Source organism: Schistocerca serialis, chromosome 12, assembly GCF_023864345.2.
Source record: "Schistocerca serialis cubense isolate TAMUIC-IGC-003099 chromosome 12, iqSchSeri2.2, whole genome shotgun sequence".
NCBI classification, from domain to species: domain Eukaryota; kingdom Metazoa; phylum Arthropoda; class Insecta; order Orthoptera; family Acrididae; genus Schistocerca; species Schistocerca serialis.
In genome coordinates this window covers 98,352,684-98,367,822 of record NC_064649.1, presented here as the reverse complement: position 1 = coordinate 98,367,822, position 15,139 = coordinate 98,352,684, and positions in this window count along the sequence as shown.

Sequence of the window (15,139 nt, the reverse complement as noted above, 5' to 3'; positions counted from 1 at the left end):
GAGCGAAGTTGATTATATAAAAAATTAAACTTTTCACTCGAGGGAAGACTTGAACCAAGGACCTCTCATTCCGCAGCTGCTTACGCTAACCACGCGACCACGGCTCTCCTGAGCTCACATTATCCTTGATGTTGCCTATCTTTCGCATGAACTATGTATATTTCACTTATTTTTTTCATAGTTCCACACATCTTCTTCCTGTTTTCTCGATTGATCTGTGTTCAGTTTTTCAAGGTCTATCCACTGTGCCAACTTTTAATTAAATCTGAGAGGGTGCGATGGCGAGGTTCCCTTGTTAGAACAGTGCAGGAAACCAGATCTCTTTCGAGGCACATCCAAACAAGAAGAAACTTGGAGGGCACATCCTACGACACAACAACATTGGAACATTAGCAGAAGGAGCTATTGAGGGAAGGAATCGGCGGGGGCGACCAAGGATACCATACATGCAACAGATCATGAATGACGGTGGATGTAATACATACGTGGAAATGAAGAGGAAGGCAGACAGAAGAGAGGAATGGCGCTCTGCTGCAAACCAACCTCGGGGTTGAACACTAAAAGAAGAAGAATATACCGTCTAAGTTGCGGCTGACCCTCGATAATAGCCTATCGGGATATTTCCATTAGCTGGCTCCCCTGACACGTAAATACTTTAATGTTGGATTTCTCCTAGAGGTCTCCGTTCGATGTTCCCACTTACGTACACTGGAGAACTTCCGTTGACGTCAGGGCTTGTATCCCTTGGCGCAAATAGTTCCATGACGTGTTTAGTCCGTGATCTGACGGGCTACTAGAGGTCCCTACTTTATATAGCATACGGAAAACTTCTGTTGTCGTCCAACTGCGGTTCAAATAATGTCTTAATGTGCGTGTTTTGATCGTATACGTCTTCTCTCTCTCTCTCTCCCCTTCACAAATATCCCCCACTAGGGTTTCTCAGTGCTTAACCTCTGAGGCTTGTAACTTCATGAAGTGACAATTGTTCTCCGTTCATTTCATCCGACAAGTACTGCTTGTTGTTGTTGTGGTCTTCAGTCCTGGGACTGGTTTGATGCAGCTCCCCATGCTACTCTATCCTGTGCAAGCTTTTTCATCTCCCAGTACCTATTGCAACCTACATCCTTCTGAATCTGCTTAGTGTATTCATCTCTTGGTCTCCCTCTACGATTTTTACCCTCCACGCTGGCCTCCAATACTAAATTGGTGATCCCTCGATGTCTCAGAACAAGCCCTACCAACCGATCCCTGTGTCACAAGCTCCTCTTCTCCCCAATTCTATTCAATACCTCCTTATTAGTTATGTGATCTACCCATCTAATCTTCAGCATTCTTCTGCAGCACCACATTTCGAAAGCTTCTATTCTCTTCTTGTCCAAACTATTTATCGTCCACGTTTCACTTCCATACATGGCTACACTCCATACAAATACTTTCAGAAACGACTTCCTGACACTTAAATCTATACTCGATGTTAACAAATTTCCCTTCTTAAGAAACGCTTTCCTTGCCATTGCCAGTCTACATTTTATATCCTCTCTACTTCGACCATCATCAGTTATTTTGCTCCCCAAAAAGCAAAACTCCTTTACTACTTTAAGTGTGTCATTTCCTAATCTAATTCCCTCAGCATCACCCGATTTAATTCGACTACATTCCATTATCCTCGTTTTGCTTTTGTTGATGTTCATCTTATACTCTCCTTTCAAGACACTGTCCATTCCGCTCAACTGCTCTTCCAAGTCCTTTGCTGTCTCTGACTGAATTACAATGTCATCGGTGAATCTCAAAGTTTTTATTTCTTCTTCATGGATTTTAATACCTACTCCGAACTTTTCTTTCGTTTCGTTTACTGCTTGCTCAATATACGGATTTAATAGCAACGGGGAGAGGCTACAACCCTTTCTCACTCCCTTCCCAACCACTGCTTCCCTTCCACGTCCCTCGACTCTCCTAACTGCCATCTGATTTCTGTACAAATTGTAAATAGCCTTTCGCTCCCTGTATTTTACCCCTACCATCTTTAGAATTTGAGAGAGAGTATTCCAGTCAGCATTCTCAAAAGCTTTCTCTAAATCTACAAATGCTAGAAACGTAGGTCTGCCTTTCCTTAATCTTTCTTCTAAGATAAGTCGTAGGGTCAGTATTGCCTCACGTGTTCCAACATTTCTACGGAATCCAAACTGATCTTCCCCGAGGTCCGCTTCTATCAGTTTTTCCATTCGTCTGTAAGGAATTCGCGTTAGTATTTTGCAGCTGTGACTTATGAAACTGATTGTTCGGTACTGCTTAGTAAAATCATTATTAATTTTTTGTTGTTTTTTTCTTAGGACTGTAAAGGCTTCCCTTGGTGAGAGGGTAGCGCACAGTAACATCACAGATGTTGTTCTTCCTTTCTGTTGTGTACTGTAAGTGCCTTCCATTGTGTACCTGTAATTCTTTTGATCCACCGTGTTGCCTATGTCCGTACCTGCCACATTGCGAAACGACATCTGCGTAGTGCAGTTACATGTTCGTTATTGTCCAACAGGATCGCGATGCAGTTTATATTCCTCACCCACATTTCGGTGGTAGACAGACTGCAATTACTCACTGTCCACCCTGCAACAGGTCGTACATGGAAGTGTTAACTAGGAAGTTAGCAAGGCGATTGTCAGACAACATTCCCCTCTGAATTCTTACACTGTATCGTACAAACCCAATAATTTTATGAAAATGGCGCAATGAATCAGCACGGAAACCAAACGTCCTGTGCTTTAGGCTAAGGCGAACGATGAACTGGGAAAAAGTAAAACTTCGGTGGCGTCATTTGCGAACAGCCTAAATGAACTAAAATGAAAGTCATTCCATAAAAAGACCATAGTCTGTAGACATAAAACTTCTTTATTTAAATTTATTTGATAATGAAGCCTTTTGCTCATGTCTACCGATTTCGGTGTTTTCACACAATATCTTCCATCAGCAAAAGTAAATTGTAGAGTATTCTACAAAATGAAGCAAGAGAGAGTATGTTATCGGTGCCCTGTATCTTCTTTCAAAACACCTCTACATCTACATGTACATAAATACTCCGCAATCCACCATTCGGTGCGTGGCGGAGGGTACCTTGTACCACAACTAGCATCTTCTCTCACTGTTCCACTCCCAAACAGAACGAGGGAAAAAATACTGCCTATATGCCTCCGTACGAGCCCTAATCTCTCTTATCTTATCTTTGTACTTTCCGCGAAATGTAAGTTGGCGGCAGTAAAATTGTACTGCAGTCAGCCTCAAATGCTGGTTCTCTAAATTTCCTCAGTAGCGATTCACGAAAAGAACGCCTCCTTTCCTCTAGAGACTTCCACCCGAGTTTCTGAAGCATTTCCGTGACACTCGCGTGATGATCGAACCTACCAGTAACAAATCTAGCAGCCCGCCTCTGAATTGCTTCTATGTCATCCCTCAATCAGACCTGATTGGGATGCTGAACGCTCGAGCAGTACTCAAGAATAGGTCGTATTAGTGTTTTATAAGCGGTCTCCTTTACAGATTAACCACATCTTCCCAAAATTGTACCAATGAACCGAAGACGACTATCCGCCTTCCCCACAACAGCCATTACATGCTTGTCCCATTTCATATCGCTCTGCAATGTTACGCCCAAATATTTAATCGACGTGACTGTTTCAAGCGCTATACTACTAATGGAGTATTCAAACATTACGGGATTCTTTTTCCTATTCATCTAAATTAATTTACATTTATCTATATTTAGAGTTAGCTGCCGTTCTTTACACCAATCCACCAATCACAAATCCTGTCCAAGTCATCTTGTATCCTCCTACAGTCACTCAACGACGACACGTTTCCGTACACCACAGCATCATCAGCAAACAGCCGCACATTGCTATCCACCGTATCCAGAAGATCATTTATGTAGATAGAAAACAAGAGCGGGCCTACCACACATCCATGGGGCATTTCAGAGGATACCCTCACATCCGATGAACACTCACCATCGAGGACAACCTACTGGGTTCTATTACTTAAGAAGTCTTCGAGCCACTCACATACTTGGGAACCAATCCCATATGCTCGTACCTTAGTTAGGAGTCTGCAGTGAGGCACCGAGTCAAACGCTTTCCGGAAGTCTAGGAATACGACATCCGTCTGATACCCATCATCCATGGTTCGCAAGATAACATGTGAAAGAAGGGCGACTTGCGTTTCGCAGGAGTGATGCTTTCTAAAGCCGTGCTGATGCATGGACATCAACTTCTCTGTCTCAAGGAAACCCATTGTATTCGAACTGAGAATATGTTTGAGAATCCTGCAACAAACCGATGTTAAGGATATCGGTCTGTAATTTTGAGGATCGGTCCTTCTACCCTTCTTATGTTCAGTCGTCACCTGCGCTTTTTTCCGGTCGCTCGGGACTTTACTTTGGGCAAGAGATTCGTGATAAATGCAAGCTAAATAAGGAGCTAATTAGTAGTGTACTCTACTGAATTAATACGGTTCTTTATTTACATGAAGCTGCTACTTGACTTGAGTATAATCTGTGTTCGTGGTACAAGCTCATCAGTAATAGTCTCCTTGCAGACAATATAGGTAATCTTGCTATTACAAACTAAAGTCACTAATCTAGTCGCAATTCACGGTCGCAACCTGAGTCAGTGAGGCTCTCCGGTCAGCGGCGTCGGCGTAAATACCTGCTGTCGAGAGGGCGTTGGCGGAATGCTGCTTGTCAGTGAGTCTCTGGCCTCTCTCGCGGTATGCGCCCGTGATCCAGCGCCTGCTATGGATCTTCGCTGTAGATGTTTGCCGATTGGTGTCCGCGAGAGTAATTAAATATCCTGGAGCACCTTTTTGACTTAATTTTCGTTTAAAACGTTGTCTCAAGGACATACAAAACATACCTACTGCAATACCGAAATCACGAATTTCGTTGCTCGTGGCCTATTTAGTCATCAAGACGAAGTTCGGTTTGATGGAGGCCTTGAGCCCTGTTACTTGACAGCATTTTTCTTCAGCAGGCCACACACAGGTGGATTTCCACGACGGGCCAGAACCGTGGGCGGCTTCTCCGTGCGTCTGTAGCGGATCTGGCCCGCTGATCTGAGCGAGGTCCGTCGTTTCCCATTAACGTGCAGTCCCCGCCTGTCAGATCTGGCTCTCCAATCTGTCCACAGGCAGCGTCCGTTTGTGTGCATGAGAGAGCAAATTGCGGGGTTTCTGTGATTTATCCACTGACTTAGGACTTCCGTGCATGCACGACAGGCCAAAGGCCAGGGACACCAGATTCCAGGAGTTGCCAATGTATCTCATGGAAAGTACGTTGTACCGTGTTGTGTTTTATAGGGTGTACCAAAAGGAATAAACCGATTTTTTTAAAAAAAAATCACTTACGTTATTTGATATATGTTTGGGGATAACGTGCTGACGCAAAGAGCAAACTCTAGAGTTCCCCATGGTCCCCCTAGGGACCCACTTCAGTTCTAGTGAATGGTCTCGGGACAATAGAGAGCGTTGTGTGTTCTACGTTTTGCGCAGTGCGAGTCAGTAGTAACTGTTCAGCATGACTTTCGTACTAGACATGGTGTGGACCCTCCTACAGCACAGAGCATTAGACGCTTCATACCAGTTACGAGAAACTGGTCGTCTGTGTAAAGGCAGATCGCCGGGCCGTCCCCGAGTGTCTGACACAGACGTCGAACGCATCCGCCGTAGTTTCACCCGGAGTCAGCAGAAATCCGTAGGCCATGCAGCTCGACACATGAAGTGTTGAACGCTATTGATAATAGATTTCAGATCCATTCAGTATTTCTGGATTTCCGGAAGGGTTTTGACACTGTACCACACAAGCGGTCCGTAGTGAAATTGCGTGCTTATGGAATATTGTCTCAGTTATGCAACTGCATTTGTGATTTCCTCTCAGAGAGGCCACAGTTCATAGTAACTGAGTAAAACACAAGTGTTTTCTGGCGTTCCCCAAGGTAGTGTTATAGGCCCTTTGCTGTTCCTTATATAGATTAACGATTTGGGAGACAATCTGAGTAGCCGTCTTCGGTTGTTTGCAGATGACGCTGTCGTTTATCGACTAATAAAGTCATCAGAAGATCAAAAGATACCGCGAAACGATTTAGAAGAAATATCGGAATGGTGCGAAAATAGGCAATTGACTCTAAATAACGCAATGTGTGAGGTCATCCACATGAGTGCTAAAAGGAATTCGTTAAACTTCGGTTACATGATAAATCAGTCTAATCTAAAAGCCGTAAATTCAACTAAATACCTAGGTATTACAATTACGAGCAACTTAAATTGGAAGGAACACACATAAAATGTTGTGGGGAAGGCTAACCAAAGACTGCGTTTAATTGGCAGGACACTTACAAAATATAACAGACCTACTAAGGAGACAGCCTGCACTACGCTTGTCCGTCCTCATTTAGAATACTGCTGCGCAGTGTGGGATCCTTACCAGATAGGACTGACGGAGTACATCGAAAAAGTTCAAAGAAAGGCAGCACGTTTTGCATTATCGCGAAATATGGGAGAGAGTGTCACAGCAATGATACAGGATTTGGGCTGGACATCATTAAAAGAAAGACGTTTTTCGTCCCGACGGAATCTTGTCACGAAATTCCAATCACCAACTTTCTCCTCCGAATGCGAAAATATTTTTTTGACACCGACCTAGATAAGGAGGAAGGATCACCACGATAAAATAAGAGAAGTCAGAGCTCGTACGGAAAGATATAATTGTTCGCTCTTTTCGCGCGCTATACGAGATTGGAATAATAGAGAATTGTGAAGGTGGTTCGATGAACCCTCTGCCAGGCACTTTAATGTGATTTGCAGAGTATCCATGTAGATGTAGACATGTCCCCGATGTTCGTCTGGCGTGCGTTGCGTCGAAGTTTACAAATGAAACTGCACAAAATTCAGCTACTTCAAGTCTTCGTGAAGGTGGCAAACAACAACATGTGGAGTTCTCTAATTTCGTTCTTGGCAAGATGGAGGACGACAGTTTTCTTCCACAGTTTGTGTTCAGTGATAAGGTAACATTCCATTTAAATGGAAAGTTGAACCATCATAATGGAAGAATACGGTGTATGGAACAACGACGTGAAGTTGTACAACATGAGACGAACTCTCCAAAATGTGATGTTTTGTGCAGCATCATGGGAAAAGGTATATAGTCCACTTTTCTTTGCCGAGAACACTGTTACAGGAATCACATATCTCGATATGCTTGAGAACTCTTGTCCTGCAGTTGGAAACTGATTCGAACGACTTCATTTATCAACAGGATGAGACACCGCCATACTAGCATTTAAAAGTACGAGAATTTTTAAATGAAAGGATTACCGAACGATGGCTCGTTTACACTGGACCATATGAGTCAGCCTGGCATCGCATAACAGCAGCTATGGAAGCGGTAACTCAAGGCGTGATCGCTGCAATGTGGGAACGAAATGAATGCCGCATTGACACATCCTGTGCACCTGAACGGGGTCATATTAAACACCTATGAAAAGGTATGAAAAAACTGTTTAGTTTAATGTTCCTCAAAAACGAAATTCATTGCATATGTTCACTAGTTTCAGAATACAGGGTGTCAAATCAAATGATTCTTTTGAGACACCCTGTATATTTTGGCATTTTGAGAGTAGTTCATATTTTTCGAGAGAATGTATGAACGATACTAGCCAGAAAATTGTGGCAGTTGTGGGCTGTTTGAGCCTTCGTATAATAAAGTATTTTGCAATACCTTTTAAATAATGGACATAATACAGTTCTGAGTAATAGCCTACATTGGCGAACACAGTACAGGCGACATTTAATTGGTACTCAATATATTGTAGCTTTATAGAACTCATCCCCGCCTCTTCCTTACACTTCTTATCTTATAAATCATTGAATGTATTTTAAATTCGTTGCTGCAGCTGCAAGAAAATGAGTACTTTCGACAAAACATGCGTTCCGTTTTATTGAAATAAAACATCAGTGGTCCGTAATGAAACATTTTGACACTCTGGCTTCCTTTCTTAGTATGAAAAAAGTTCGTTAGAAAAGATGTTACTTACGATATATAACGTCCGAATTTCTGTCACACCAGTGAACTATGCCTGCTCCCCTGTTTTTGAGGTATGCCATCCTTCGGCAACGCTGTTACTTTGTACAAACATTGGTCAACAGTTTGAATATTGTCTAGAAAATTTCAGCCGTCTCATTCTACGCAGTATTTTTTACATTCTTGTTTGTGTAATGCTCATGTTTCAGTTTCCATAGACAAGGTATTTCAAGGTAGAAGTTTCTCGATGTGTCAATTGTCCCCCCCCCCCCCCCCCCCCCAATTTAACTGTAGAAAATAAAAATTGCTCTAACATGAAAACAAATCATTCACCAGTGACAAATTCCGAGTATCACCTACTTCTCTTGTTGCCATGTTAAAATTTCTTTGTTTTCAGAAGAAAGCGAAGATTACACAGTCACCACGCTAACATCATAATGACGTTGAAAATGCGCCATAATCATGAAACAATAGTTTATTGAGCGAGGAACTGAGGACAGATCAGGTCTGAAGGTTATGAAAACGCACATTCTCGGTATAAATATGAACGTGTAACTTGTTCATTCACCTTGTCGCAAAGCGACAGTAATTCTCATTTCACCAGCTTCCGACGACTCTCAAAAAATTGCATCATTCCATTGCAAAAGTCTGCAGTCAGCCGTATATCGCTGTGTGTAAGAAAGTTCCGCTTGTTTGACGTATGACAAATTAGTCTTATCTTTCTGTTCTATCATTTGCCAAAATCTCGTTTCGATATCTCAAACCGTTTCTGAGGAATGAGGAGCGTTAAGAGTATGTCATTGTAGATTTATTGCTGGTTTGTGATACATTACATCAATTGAAAGTGAACACACTTTGAACTTCGCCATTGCAGTGTAAACACTCGTATTGTTACAAGATGACCGGTTTCAACAGTCCTACGTTGCCATCATTTGCTCTTACGGAACTTGTTACGAAATTGATTCCGTAGGATCAGATGATGGCAGCATAAGGCTGTTTAAGCCGGTCATCTAGAAACAACAAAAGTGTCTACAGTGCGATGGAGGCGTATAAATTGTGTTTATTTTCAACCTTACTGATCGCCCCCACAGCACGTGTACCTAACAAATAAACAATTTATCGAGATCGGTGATAGATACGCCTTCTCCCAAGTCTAAACAAAAATTCAATGTGAAACTTCCTGGGAGATTAAGACTGTGCCGGACCGAGACTCGAACTCGGGACCTTTGCCTTTCGCGGGCAAGTGCTCGACCAACTAAGCTACCGAAGCACGACTCACGCCACGTCCTCACAGCTTTACTTCTGCCAGTACCTCGTCTCCTACCTTCCAAACTTTACAGAAGCTCTCCTGCGAACCTTGCAGAACTAGCACTGTGCAAACATCCCCCAGGCTGTGGCTAAGCCATGTCTCCGCAATATCCTTCCTTTCAGGAGTGCTAGTTCTACAAGATTCGCAGGAGAGCTTCTGTAAACTTTGCAAGGTAGGAGACGAGGTACTGGCAGAAGTAAAGCTGTGAGGACGTGGCGTGAGTCGTGCTTCGGTACCTCAGTTGGTCGAGCACTTCCCCGCGAAAGGCAAAGGTCCCGAGTTCGAGTCTCGGTCCGGCACACAGTTTTAATCATATCAGCGCACACTCCGCTGCAGAGTGAAAATCAATGTGTTTGCCAAATTTCACAGTCAGCAATGTATGGTCTAATATGCACCAAAACCAAATTCACTGCGACACCTTTTTTTCACAGCACTTCACTTCCCGAATTTTACTTATGTACGAAATATCATAGTAACTGTGACCATTAGCGAAATGATACGCTTCCCCATGAAGCTGACGTATAAAGCTGTAACTGATGTAAAAACTACTTTTTTTTACCCTACAGTTTGTTTAAAATCGTTTGAGAAAGATAGCGGGGTAGCCTACTTGAGCGCGCCGATTTGCAAGAGTAGCGCATCAGCCAGTGGCTCGCGGAAAACTTCCAGACTTCGCAGAGCAAGGGCAGACGCAGAAATCCGCCCTTGTGTGTACCTGCTGAGATTCCGGATCGCGGTTTTGCCGAAGTACGGGTCACGTTGTGAAGATCGTGTCTCCACCACCTCACGGGCGGTGACTGCAGGTACTCATGAATCCATCTGAAATACCCGCGGGAATACGTTCCTGTATGGCCAGGGAGTAGACAACATTCCATTAGAACTACTGACGGCATTGGGAGAGGCTGTCCTGACAAAACTCTACCATCCGATGAGTAAGATGTATTAGACAGGCGAAATACCCTCAGACTTCAAGAAGAATATAATAATACCAATCCCAAAGAAGGCAGGTGTTGACAGATGTGAAAATTACCGAACTGTCAGTTTAATAAGTCACAGCTGCAAAATACTAACGCGAATTCTTTACAGACGAATGGAAAAACTGGTAGAAGCTCACCTCGGGGAAGATCAGTTTGGATTCCGCAGAAATGTTGGAACACGTGAGGCAATACTGATCCTACGACCTATCTTAGAAGCTAGATTAAGGAAAGGCAAACCTACGTTTCTAGCATTTGTAGATTTAGAGAAAGCTTTTGACAATGTAGCCTGGAATACTCTCTTTCAAATTCTAAAGGTGGCAGGGGTAAAATACAGAGAGCGAAAGGCTATGTACAATTTGTACAGAAACCAGATGGCTGTTATAAGAGTAGAGGGACATGAAAGGGAAGCAGTGGTTGGGAAAGGAGTGAGACAGGGTTGTAGTCTCTCCCCGATGTTATTCAATCTGTATATTGAGCAAGCAGTGAAGGAAACAAAAGAAAAATTCGGAGTAGGTATTAAGATACATGGAGAAGAAATAAAAACTTTGAGGTTCGCCGATGACATTGTAATTCTGTCAGAGACAGCAAAGGATTTGGAAGAGCAGTTGAACGAAATGGACAGTGTCTTGAAAGGAGGATATAACATGAACATCAACAAAAGCAAAACGAGGATAATGAAATGTAGTCGAATTAAGTCGGGTGATGCTGAGGGAATGAGATTAGGAAATGAGACACTTAAATTAGTAAAGGAGTTTTGCTATTTGGGGAGCAAAATAACTGATGATGGTCGAAGTAGAGAGGATATAAAATGTAGACTGGCAATGGCAACGAAAGCGTTTCTGAAGAAGAGAAATTTGTTAACATCGAGTATAGATTTAAGTGTCAGGAAGTCGTTTCTGAAAGTATTTGTATGGAGTGTAGCCATGCATGGAAGTGAAACGTGGACGATAAATAGTTTAGACAAGAACAGAATAGAAGCTTTCGAAATGTGGTGCTACAGAAGAATGCTGAAGATTAGATGGGTAGATCACATAACTAATGAGAAGGTATTGAATAGGATTAGGGAGAAGAGAAGTTTGTGGCACAACTCGACCAGAAGAAGGGATCGGTTGGTAGGACATGTTCTGAGGCATCAAGAGATCACCAATTTAGTATTGGAGGCCAGCGTGGAGGGTAAAAATCGTAGAGGGAGACCAAGAGATGAATACACTAAGCAGATTCAGAAGGATGTAGGTTGCAGTAGGTACTGGGAGATGATGAAGCTTGCACAGGATAGAGTAGCATGGAGAGCTGCATCAAACCAGTCTCAAGACTGAGGACCACAACAACAACAACAACAACAACAATGGCCAGATGTTTCAGCATATCGCGTCATCGGAGATCTGCGTTACCTACTTTGACACAGAACTGCAGCCGGCCTCCTTAGGTTAGTTAGGTTTTGAACCGTATCATCTTCATCTTTGCCTAGGTGTTGTGTGTCGTCTTCCGGAGCCTTGGCTTTGCTCTGCCGCGATTGATCCGTTTGCTTTTAAATTTCGGAGGGCGCTGCGTTATGGGGAGAGACCTGCTGACGACGAGAGTATCGAGTGCTGCTGCCGGAGTGAGGCGGGGAGTTTAGTTTCCGGTTGTGTGGCAGCGCAATGTAGCGGGAAAGGTGGTATGACTTCCTGTGAACGCACGTGATTGCTACGAGCGTGTGTACTCGGGACGGCGGCACTCGTTCTGGACGGGCTGCGTGATAAGGAAGCTCGGCGTAGCAACTGTTGACGCGGCGTGTCCGCGTTGCTATGGCGGAACTGGGGCGATTGACGTAACTCGAGTTGGTGCTGGTTGCAACCTGTCGCCGAATGCTTGTCTGCCTTCTGGACTAACGGTGAGACTTTCTTGACTTGATGTGTCTCACTCAATATCTGCCCGTGTCGTCGAGTGTGTTTTGCTCTAAGGTCGTGTGCCATGGTGTTTCGCAATTTTAGTAGGCTCAGGCGTGCTCGTAATCCTGATTCAATGATCTGCTGTTATATTGTCAACTGTAACTATCACTAGGAAAGTGTTAACTCTCTGTGCCTTAATAACTGAACCTAAAATATTATCTGTGGCTGAAATTTTATTCTGACCCCAAGTGCAATAACGATCTTGTATTTTACAATTTGTTGAGTGGTATTATTCTTTAGTACTGGCCGTCACATTTACTAAGTCGAAGATTTACAAAGGTCAGGGGGCGTCATTAACAGTTCCTGCGTAGACAGGCGTTATATTTTGAACCATGTGTTTCAATGTTTAGTAATTTTTATTTTGTGTGTTATACAGAGTTGCTGTCATGCCCTATGTGGACGATTCGCCACGCTGGTGAAGTTTCTAATTGTTCTGCAGATCTGTGCCATATTGCTAAAACAGGCAGTCCTAGCACAGCTGATTGTAAATTTTTCCTAGCGTGAGGAGAACGAGCTAGTTTTAAGTGCTAACTCACTAACTTCAACCATTCTCAAATATTTATTACAACTGATATTCAGGCCCTTCAGGCCGAGTGGCGACGTCACTACCCCTTTTTTGGTTATTAATTTTATCTTTTTAGCTTGTTTCATTAGGAAAAAACCTATGTTATATGAATTTGTCTTTTGGTCTTTACTGCTCCTTTGGACGAAGTAAATTAACTGTTGGTTTTGCATTCTTGTAGCATTATCAAAACAGCATTTATGGTTATATTTGATTGGCTCTTCTGGCCGAATGATTAAAGTCATTCCCTTCGGTAACTTATTGTACTGGTCAATAATTAATCGAAAGTGTTGGGTCAGTCAGACAGTGATTATCTCCTTACGTTGAATCTTAAGGTTGTCATTCTGACGTTACAGTTGTGAATGTTCAGCGGCCCTTCAGGCCTGGAGTTTAAAAAATTTTATCATGTTTTGTGATATACATATACATACACATTTGCACCAGTGAACAAGTGTTTTTTTAATGTTTAATAAAATTAAATTGTGTTTGAAACTGTAGCCTCATTTGGGTCTACGCTCAGACTCCCTGCAGCCTTTGAGCTCTGCTTAACTTACGTTTTGATTAAGTTTTCCCATACCACGACGTATCAGGTTTAAGTAGTTCTAAGTAGTAGGGGACTGATGACCTCAGAAGGTAAGTCCCATAGTGCTCAGAGCCATTTGAACCATTTTGTCCACGAGACAGCGAGCGTTGCTGACAAACTGCACATATTTTGCTTGACTCCTTGCCTTTGGAAATATCTGTTACATGAGTTGTGCAGGATAATTCATGCCCTTTCACGGTGTGTATCTTTCTATCACGTGTACTTTGGAGCTCTGAAATCAAATCTCAGGTACTTGACCGTGCACGCCGCTTTCTGCACCGCGCGGCGACGTCTGTGAATGAGAAGCTGCAAGTATTCTCGTGCAGTGTTCGCCTTTTGTAACTTCCGATACGTCAGTTAATCAAGATAATATGTGCACTTCGGATTATATACCGGGTGATCAAAAAGTCAGTATAAATTTGAAAACTGAATAAATCACGGAATAATGTAGATAGAGGTACAAATTGACACACATGCTTAGAACCAAAAAAATACAAAAGTTCAAAAAATGTCCTACAGATGGCGCTTCATCTGCTCAGAATAGCAATAATTAGCGTAACAAAGTAAGACAAAGCAAAGATGATGTTCTTTACAGGAAATGCTCAATATGTCCACCATCATTCCTCAACAATAGCTGTAGTCGAGGAATAATGTTGTGAACAGCACTGTAAAGCATGTCCGGAGTTATGGTGAGGTATTGGCGTCGGATGATGTCTTTCAGCATCCCTAGAGATGTCGGTCGATCAAGATACACTTGCGACTTCAGGTAACCCCAAAGTCAATAATCGCACGGACTGAGGTCTGGGGACCTGGGAGGCCAAGCATGACGAAAGTGACGGCTGAGCACACGATCATCACCAAACGACGCGCGCAAGAGATCTTTCACGCGTCTAGCAATATGGGGTGGAGCGCCATTCCGCATAACCATCGTACGTTCCAGCAGGTGTATATCAGCCAGGCTGGGGATGATGCGATTCTGTAACATATCGGCGAACCTCTCACCCGTCACGGTAGCAGTTACAAAACCAGAATCACGCATTTCTTCGAAGAAAAAAAGGCCCGATAACGGTAGATGTGGTTCTAATAAAACCCCACATCATTCCAAGCGTGTGTGTCAATTTTCACCTCTCTGTCTACATTATTCCGTGGTTTATTAAGTTTTCAAATTTATACTGACTTTTTGATCACCTGGTATATTTGTGTCATCCGTCTTGTATTCGTTAGGAAATCAAATTGCATCTATTCGATCGACTCGTAAGCTGAGAACACCCATGAGCAGATGAAAACGGTAGCGTTTTGCGACATTACAAAGACGAGCAGATAGTGACAGCGCTGGTAGGAACGATGAAATGCGGACAACGGCTTCTCGCCCTCTATTGTGCACGTTTCTCTGTTCTGTAAACGAATACCCGCATCCGTCAGGGCGCTCTCCATGCCCGCTATACACGTATACCCAGAGCCGCGAAAGGGTTAATGTGTCCACCGCCTATGTTTCATTTCAACGTGCAATAACCACTTGCAGTGAAGGGTATACAAAGCGTGTCGCGGAGACGCTACTGAACCGTGAGGATTTACTTTCAAAACCTTTTCTTCAGAATTTACTTTATTTACTAGCGATTCATCAAGAACATTAATACATTTAATCACACTGTGTGAGTAGTTGCCAGTGGGTAACTGATGAAAATAATTTTTTTTCAATAAATGGAAATTTTATTTCTAAA